The sequence below is a fragment of the Polypterus senegalus genome, unplaced genomic scaffold (assembly GCF_016835505.1).
Source record: "Polypterus senegalus isolate Bchr_013 unplaced genomic scaffold, ASM1683550v1 scaffold_1302, whole genome shotgun sequence".
NCBI classification, from domain to species: domain Eukaryota; kingdom Metazoa; phylum Chordata; class Cladistia; order Polypteriformes; family Polypteridae; genus Polypterus; species Polypterus senegalus.
Genome location: NW_024377209.1, coordinates 36,279 through 44,360, shown reverse-complemented (window position 1 = coordinate 44,360; position 8,082 = coordinate 36,279).

The window sequence follows — 8,082 nt, the reverse complement described above, 5'->3', positions numbered from 1 at the left end:
TGAATCCAGGGATTAAGCACACACGGTACTCAACTGACTCAAAGAACTAAACCTGCTTTGTCTTGAACAGTAAAGACTGGGTGGGTGCCAACCTAATCCAGGTCTCTCAAAAGCATCAATCCAGGGAGGTCTTTCATCTAAATGACAAACTGTGGACTCAAGAGCACCACAGGAACTTAGTGCATTAAGACAGAAGTTTGGGAATTTCTTTACGTAAAGAGTCGTGGGAAACTGGAATAGTATCTATCTATCTATCTATCTATCTAAACTACTGAGTCATTTATTTGAAGCAGAGACCTATACAACCTTTAAGAAATATCTGGATGAGATAATGAGACAGTTTATCTATTGGCTATAAAACGAGCTTAGCGGATTGAATTATCTTGGTTTTCCAGATTTCTTTTGCTCTTACTACTTTTTAATCCTTATGAATTATAAAATGTTTTTAGTTTTATGTGATGACTTTTTGTCATTTACTATCTAGAATCAAAATCCTCCTGGCATTAATGGGCATACTGATCAGGCCCGATTCTAGAGGTGAAGCCGCCATCGTGCCATTTAATTTCAGCTGCCCCCTCACCCTATAATACCTTCACTCGTTTTCTAAATCAGTGTATTTGAAATGTAACATTTTTCGAAATTTCCTTAATGTCAAAAAAAAATTAAAGAAACTTTCTTCGTAGGTAGAAGAAAAGTTAACTTACGCATTTAACGAATTGGTGACAAGTTTAATTAATTCATCAGTAAAATTCCGATTAACACTACAAAAACTTTTGATTAATGTGCTGCGTATTGAGCTGCCACAATTCACATGTTGTGACTTACCCGTTTTTTAAAGTTAGTTACCGACATTCAATGGAAAAGGCAGGCCCCGCGTCGAGCCTGCGTTTGTGCATGTACCCTTTACACGACCGGTAGAACTGGGCCTGCATACGATGGGATGAACCCTGGATAAGCAAAACTGATGCACACACCTACAGTCAGTTAAAATTTAACGATAATAACCACAAGACATTTAAATTCAGCTGCATGAGATAATGCAAAAGAGTGAATGGAAGATATGCATAATTTTACTTTTTTTTTTACTGTTCCATCAGCTTAATAACTGTTCATCTTTGTTATGCTACACAAAATATAAATTTCTTTTCAGTTTCTTTTATAATTAATAAATGAAGACAAAGTTAATATTGCTGAGAACATCAGAAATACACTAGTGCTGCGACAAAGTGTGTTTTCTATCTTGTACCCCAGTATTATACGCTTCAGGCACGGTCCTGAAGACAGGTAATAGAAATAATTTAAATAGTTGATGTCTCTTGCCCTATTTGTACCATCAGAGTTCACCCTATGCACTTCCTCTCTCATTTGAGTTACCAGAAAGACTGCTTGTTAGGGCCGCTTATACTTCACGCCAGAACGCATATGGGCACGTGATATGCGCTGCTGCACGCTCCCAGTGTTCAAATGATGCGCCCTCAGAAATTAACGTGACATTGGAGAGTTGCAGTACCAGCAAAAGTCAGGAAACTCAGTGTGATCAGTTGGACCGTGACGCCAGAGTCCCTGTTTACTATCCTACGAGTGACAGGAAGCTCTCTTTGCAGATCCTACAGGATCAATGTGCATGCTTAGATGTTTGATGAACTGTATGATGTGGTTAACCAAAATACCGACATACAAATGCATTAGTGGTGCTTTTTAAATTCAAGCGTTGCATATTCCCCAACATAATGACACGATACATTTTGAAAGTCTCACAAACCATCAGCTGTGTTTTTTGTTTTTTGCACCTTTCATCTACTTAAGGTCCATTCTTTAACCTCATAGTTTATTTTACCATTAAAGCAGACCGTTGTAAACATTATCTTATGGGTTGGAGACGTGGCACTGACCAGAAAAGCAGGAGACAGAGCTGGAGGTGGCAGAGTTAAAGATGCTAAGTTTGCACTGGGTCTGGACGAGGATGGATAGGATTAGAAATGAGTTAAGCTAGAGGGTCAGCTCAAGTTGGACAGTTGGAAGACAAAGTCAGAGAGGTGAGATTATGCTTGGTTTGGACATGTGCAGAGGAGAGATGCTGGGTATATGGGGAGAAGGATGTTAAGGGATAGAGCTGCCAGGCAAGAGAAAGAGAGGAAGGCCTAAGAGAAGGTTTATGGATGTGGTGAGAGAGGACATGCAGGTGATGGGTGTAACAGAACAAGATGTAGAGGGACAGGACTATATGGAAGATGATGATCCATTGTGGCAACCCCTAACAGGAGCAGCTGGAAGAAGAAGAAGATACAAATGTCACCTTAAAACCAACCCAGTTGTGAATCGTTATGTGCTTCTGGGGCTTCCACCTGAACTGACTGGCAGCAATTGCCATGCAGAACACATTAAATTTATGATATTCCAGCTCTCTGTACATTTAGAATCCTTAGATTTATACTGTACTCGATATCATTTTCATGATGAAATGTGTTAAAATATGTATATTACATTTACAGATAAATCATTAACTTCATTTAAATAATGAATACTGTTAATAATTACGCAGTTGTGGTGGCATGGTGGTACAGCGGTGGCACTTTCATGGACTCACAGGAGTCTGCATCCCTTGTGTTCCCTGCCTGGAGTTTGCATGTTTTTCTGGTGGGTTTCCACAGTGTGCTCCAGCTCCAAAGACTTAAAGGTTTGGGGATTTGGTGACACTCAAAATGACTCTAATGTACGCAGTATGCTTGTGTCCACCTTATGTAGAGCTGATGCCCCATCCAGGGATTTTTTGCTCTGTCTCGTGCTTTGAAGCTTGCTGGAATGGGCACATCCCCGATTGATGGATGTAATCATTAAGCATCCTTTTCAATGATATTGTGGGGCGTCGCCCTCAATATTTAATGGATGTTTCAGGCAATTCACAACACAGAGAAGCCAACCACCACTGTGATGATATCTTGCACTGCAACCTGGTGGACTCTTCCAGATTTACGTAAAGCACGTGCACAAGAGTATAAAGTACAACTTTTTGCACAGCAGTAGCGATAGGTGAATTATAAACCAGGCCTTAGACTCTGTCATGTTGAGACACCTCACTCACCTCCTGTCCACTTTTTTAGACCACTACCAATAGTAGATAGACCCCTTTATCCTCTGTGAAAACATCATTTTGTAAGCTTTCAAAAGACTTCTTGTCTTTAAAGCGTAACTCAGGTTAATACCCTCATTAGGTAATTAGCGACCCAATATAACTTGGTAACAGTATAACTTATTGTTATAAATTATTTGCTTTGTTTTTGTTGAAATTTTAAATCTTTTTTTTTTTACAAAATCAGGAATTGAATTTCACACCCCAAGGTTATCATGTCATCATCTCTACCACTGAACCACTAAAACTTAACTAACCAATCAGATTGCTTAGAGGGCCTTGTTGATTGCTTATATTAACCCTTACATTAAAGAGACTTTCTTCCACTATGCAGTAGTCCACAGCTGGAATTTCAAAGCCTTATTTTTGTCCTTTGGGAATGGCGTCCACTTTCTTACTGCCCCATGCCCTGTCAAACCTGCAGAACAAAGTCTCCCCTTCACAGTAGAAACTGACAGATACATTTTTTGGCCAAAGTTAAACTGAGCTTGAAGCTGTTGTGTTGTGAGCCGCCTATCATGTAAGCTGGTGACCCTCAGAATCTTGCCTTCTGATTGGGTTGTGACTTTGGCTCTGCCAGATCTCTTCCTATCAAAGTTTCTTCCAGTTTCCAACTGCCGTTGGATTGTGTGGGACACCACTGGACTCACTGACACTTTGTTTTTTATTTTTGCAATTTCTTTACATGAAAAGCTGATACTTCTAAACAAAAACATTTATTTATATAGCATATTTCATACAAAAAATGTAGCTCAAAGTGCTTTACAAAATGAATAGAAAATAGAAGATACAATAAAAATAAAAATAAGTCAACATTAATTAACACAGAATAAGTAGGGTCCGATGGTCAGAGCGGACAGAAAAACAAAAAAAAAAACTCCAGACGGCTGGGAGAAAAAAAAAATAAATAAAAAAATAAAATAATAATAAAGGCAATAATGCTCTGTCTCCTTTCATTTCGTTAATTGATGTTTTCTTGCCATTACCATTGGAATTTACAACTTTCTGCAGTGTAATATTGTGTGAGCAGTATTTCACAGCATCTAGTAAGTAACACAGTATGCTCATTAGAAAACACTCGTGAGTAGATTACCTCTTACCCCATCTTTTGATACTGATTGGTCATTTGATTCAGTTTACAATAAGATTTAGTATTAAATACAAAATTTTGAATGGAAATAGTACACTCTGAACAGCTCCGAATTGAAATGCAATACGTTTGCATTGCTTTTAGTTATGACATGCAATATAAGGACTTGAATCGAAATGCAAGACGCTACTGGGTTGCATTTGGACCAACCCGAAAAATTGAATGCTGTGGTGAAAAGCAATCCATAAAACCATACTAAAACTAAATCACCACATGCGACTGAAATGCTTTTTAACCATGCGACATGCGTTTAATTTTGGCACAACTGATTATTATCAACTCTATCTTCCATATAAAATGACTCTGTACGTGATATGTACAGTGTAATAATGGACTAACCTCCTCTCTAGGGTTGATTCCCGGATTGCTCCCAATTAAGTCCTGCTCACCGACAGACCAGCGACATCGCACAGCTGGCATGTACAACCTGGCATGTACCATCTGGGCAGGCTAAGTTGCCCTGTGAACTGGCAAGTGCAGGCCCGAATTTATGAACAGGATGCTAAAAATCTGTCTTCGTAGCCGCTTCGCCTTTTCGGCATTTACATTTTGCACCGGAACGGCTACTTAGTTGGTAATTATTCCGATAAAGGTTTATAACTATACCACTTGAATGCTTTGCCACTGAGCCCAAACCCGACTCTTTGGTTTTTTCTGTCATGCAAATCATTTGCCAGCGACAGAAGGCAGGGATTACGTCCAAATCGAAGAAGCGTCTACCCTTCTGAAGGCTGGGTGTCTCTCCTTCTCCTGCCTCAGGATCTTCGCCTTCTCTAACGCTTTCCGTTCCTCCCGTGACAACACGCCAAACCTGCCGGCTTTTCCATCCTTCCTGCTCCCCCTCTTACATTCAAAACAAACGACTTTAACACTGCATCAAATAAGCCCCAATGCCATTATCAGAGCGCCCTCTGCTGTTTCGCTCCGAAGTGTGTCAGTGACCGTAGTCGGCTAACCCTTGGAGTGCTCAGCTGGTGTTCAAGAGTCTGATGGAGCTGCAACATTAGTTGCAATATTGGCTTTTTAAAACAATCAAGAAACATAACCTTTTATGTTAAACTACTTAACAGATGTTGATCTTATATCAGCAAATATGCTTAATGTTTACAATTTACTTCTGCTAGATGACATTTACCAAGGAAAATGCTTTTTTATTTGAGTGCCCAAATCAGTGAGTAATAATGGATAATTAATATATTATATTAATCTTGAACAAATATAATTGAGACAAGGTTTCCAGAGCTATTGATGTTATTTCTTTTTAACGTAACAAATTTAGAGTACAAAGTTTATTTAGAGGGTTGTATTGAAATGAAAAAATAAGCCCACTTGAACACAAATTCCTAGCATCTACACATCACATGAATGACAGAGGTTTACTGCATGTGCATTCTGAATGTATTTAGTGCACACTTTTATGCAAGAGTACTGTGTCTTCCTGTCCTTGTTAGATCCACAAACATGGCAGCGCTTTGTCTTGCTGCTACTGGCAGTAACCTACAATGATGAACACACTGGTAAGTTCTAGTCACATCTCAAAGTATCTCTATTACTTACAAAAACATACAAATATATATTTACATTTACTTATTCGGCTGACACCTTTATCCAAGGCAATTTACTACATTTATGATGTAATTAGTTCCATTTCTTTTGGCTTTTCCAAATGGAGCACAGGCAGGTGAACCGACTTGGTCATGGTCTCACCATATCAGTAGCAAGATTTCAGTCCAAAGCCTTAACCACTACACCACACTGTCTATTATATATATATATATATATATATATATATATATATATATATATATATATATATATATATATATATATAGTATATATATCCATCCATCCTTTTCCTCTTATCCGAGATTGGGTTCCGAGCAGCAGCTTGAGCAGAGATGCCCAGACTTCCTCTCCCCGGCCACTTCTTCTAGGCTCTTCCGGGGAATCCGAGGCATTCCCAGGGCCAGCTGAAAGACATAATCCCTCCAGCTTGTCCTGGGTCTTCCTGGGCCTCCTCCCAGTTAGACATGCCCGCAACACCTCACCAGGGGACGTCCAGGAGGCATCCTGATCAGATGCCCGAGCCACCTCATCTGACTCTCTCTCGATCTGCGGAGGCAGCGCTCTACTCTGAGCCTCTCCCGGATGACTGAGTTTCTCACCCTATCTTTAAGGGAAAGCCCAGACACCCTGCAGAGGAAACTCATTTCAGCCACTTGTATTCGCAATCTTCTTCTTTCGGTCACTACCCATAGCTCATGACCATAGGTGAGGGTAGGAACGATCGACTGTAAATTGAGAGCTTTGCCTTATGACTCAGCTCCTTTTCATCGACAGAAAGATGCAGAGCTCACATCACTGTGGACGCCGCACCAATCCTCATGTCGATCTCCCGCTCCATTATTCCCTCACTCATGAACAAGACCCCAAGATATCTGAACTCCTCCACTTGGGGTAGGATCTCGCTCCCAACCCTGAGAGGGCACTTCACCCTTTTCCAGCTGAGGACCATGGTCTCGGATTTGGAGGTGCTGATTCCCATCCCAGCTGCATCACACTCGGGCTGAGAACCGATCCAGAGAGAGCTGAAGATCATGTCCTGATGAAGCAAACAGGACAACATCATCTGCAAAAAGCTGTGACCCAATCCTGATAAAAGTTATGAACAGATCGGTGACAAAGGGCAGCTGGCGGAGTCCAACTGTCACCGGAAACAGGTTCAAGTTACTGCCGGCAATGCGGACCAAGCTCTGACACTGATTGTACAGGGACCGAAGAGCCCTTATCAGGGGGTTCAGTACCCCATACTCTCGGAGCCCCCCCCACAGGATTCCACAAGGGACACAGTCGAACACCTTTTCCAAGTCCACAAAACACATGTAGACTGGTTGGGCAAACCCCCATGCACCCTCCAGGATCCTGCTAAGGGTGTAGAGCTGGTCCACTGTTCCAACCTGGACCGAAAACCACACTGTTCCTCCTGAATCTGAGGTTTGACTATCTGATGGATTCTCCCCTCCAGGACCCCCAAATAGACTTTTCCTGGGAGGCTGAGGAGTGTGATCCCTCTGTAGTTGGAACACACCCTCCGGTCCCCTTCTTAAAGAGAGGGACCATCACCCCGTTCTGCCAATCCAGAGGCACTGTCCCTGATGTCCATGAGATGTTGCAGAGACGTGTCAACCAAGACAGTCCTACAACATCCGTAGCTTTGAGGAACTCCGGGCATATCTCATTCACCCCCTGGGCCCTGCCACCATGGAGTTTTTTGACCATCTCGGTGACATCAGTCCCGGAGATGGGGGAGCCCATCTCTGAGTCCCCAGGCTCTGCCTCCTCATTGGAAGGGATGTTAGTGGGATTGAGGAGATCTTGATACTCCCCACTGACCCACAACGTCCCAAGTCGAGGTCAGCAGCACACCATCCCCACCATATACGGTGTTGACACTGCACTGATTCCCCCTCCTGAGACGCTGGACAGTGGACCAGAATCTCCTCAAAGCCGTCCGAAAGTCGTTCTCCATGGCCTCCCCAAACTCGTCCCATGCCAGAGTTTTTGCCTCAGCAACCACCGGCCGCATTCCACTTGGCCTTCCGTACCTATTAGCTGCCTCCAGAGTCCCACCGGACAAAAGGGTCCTGTAGAACACCTTCTTCAGCCGGCATCCCTCACTGCCGATGTCCACCAACACGTCGGGATTGCCACCACAACAAGCACCAACCACCCACGGCCCCAGCTCCAGTCAGCTGCCTCAACAACAGAGGCACGGAACATGGCCCATTTGGGACTTAATGTC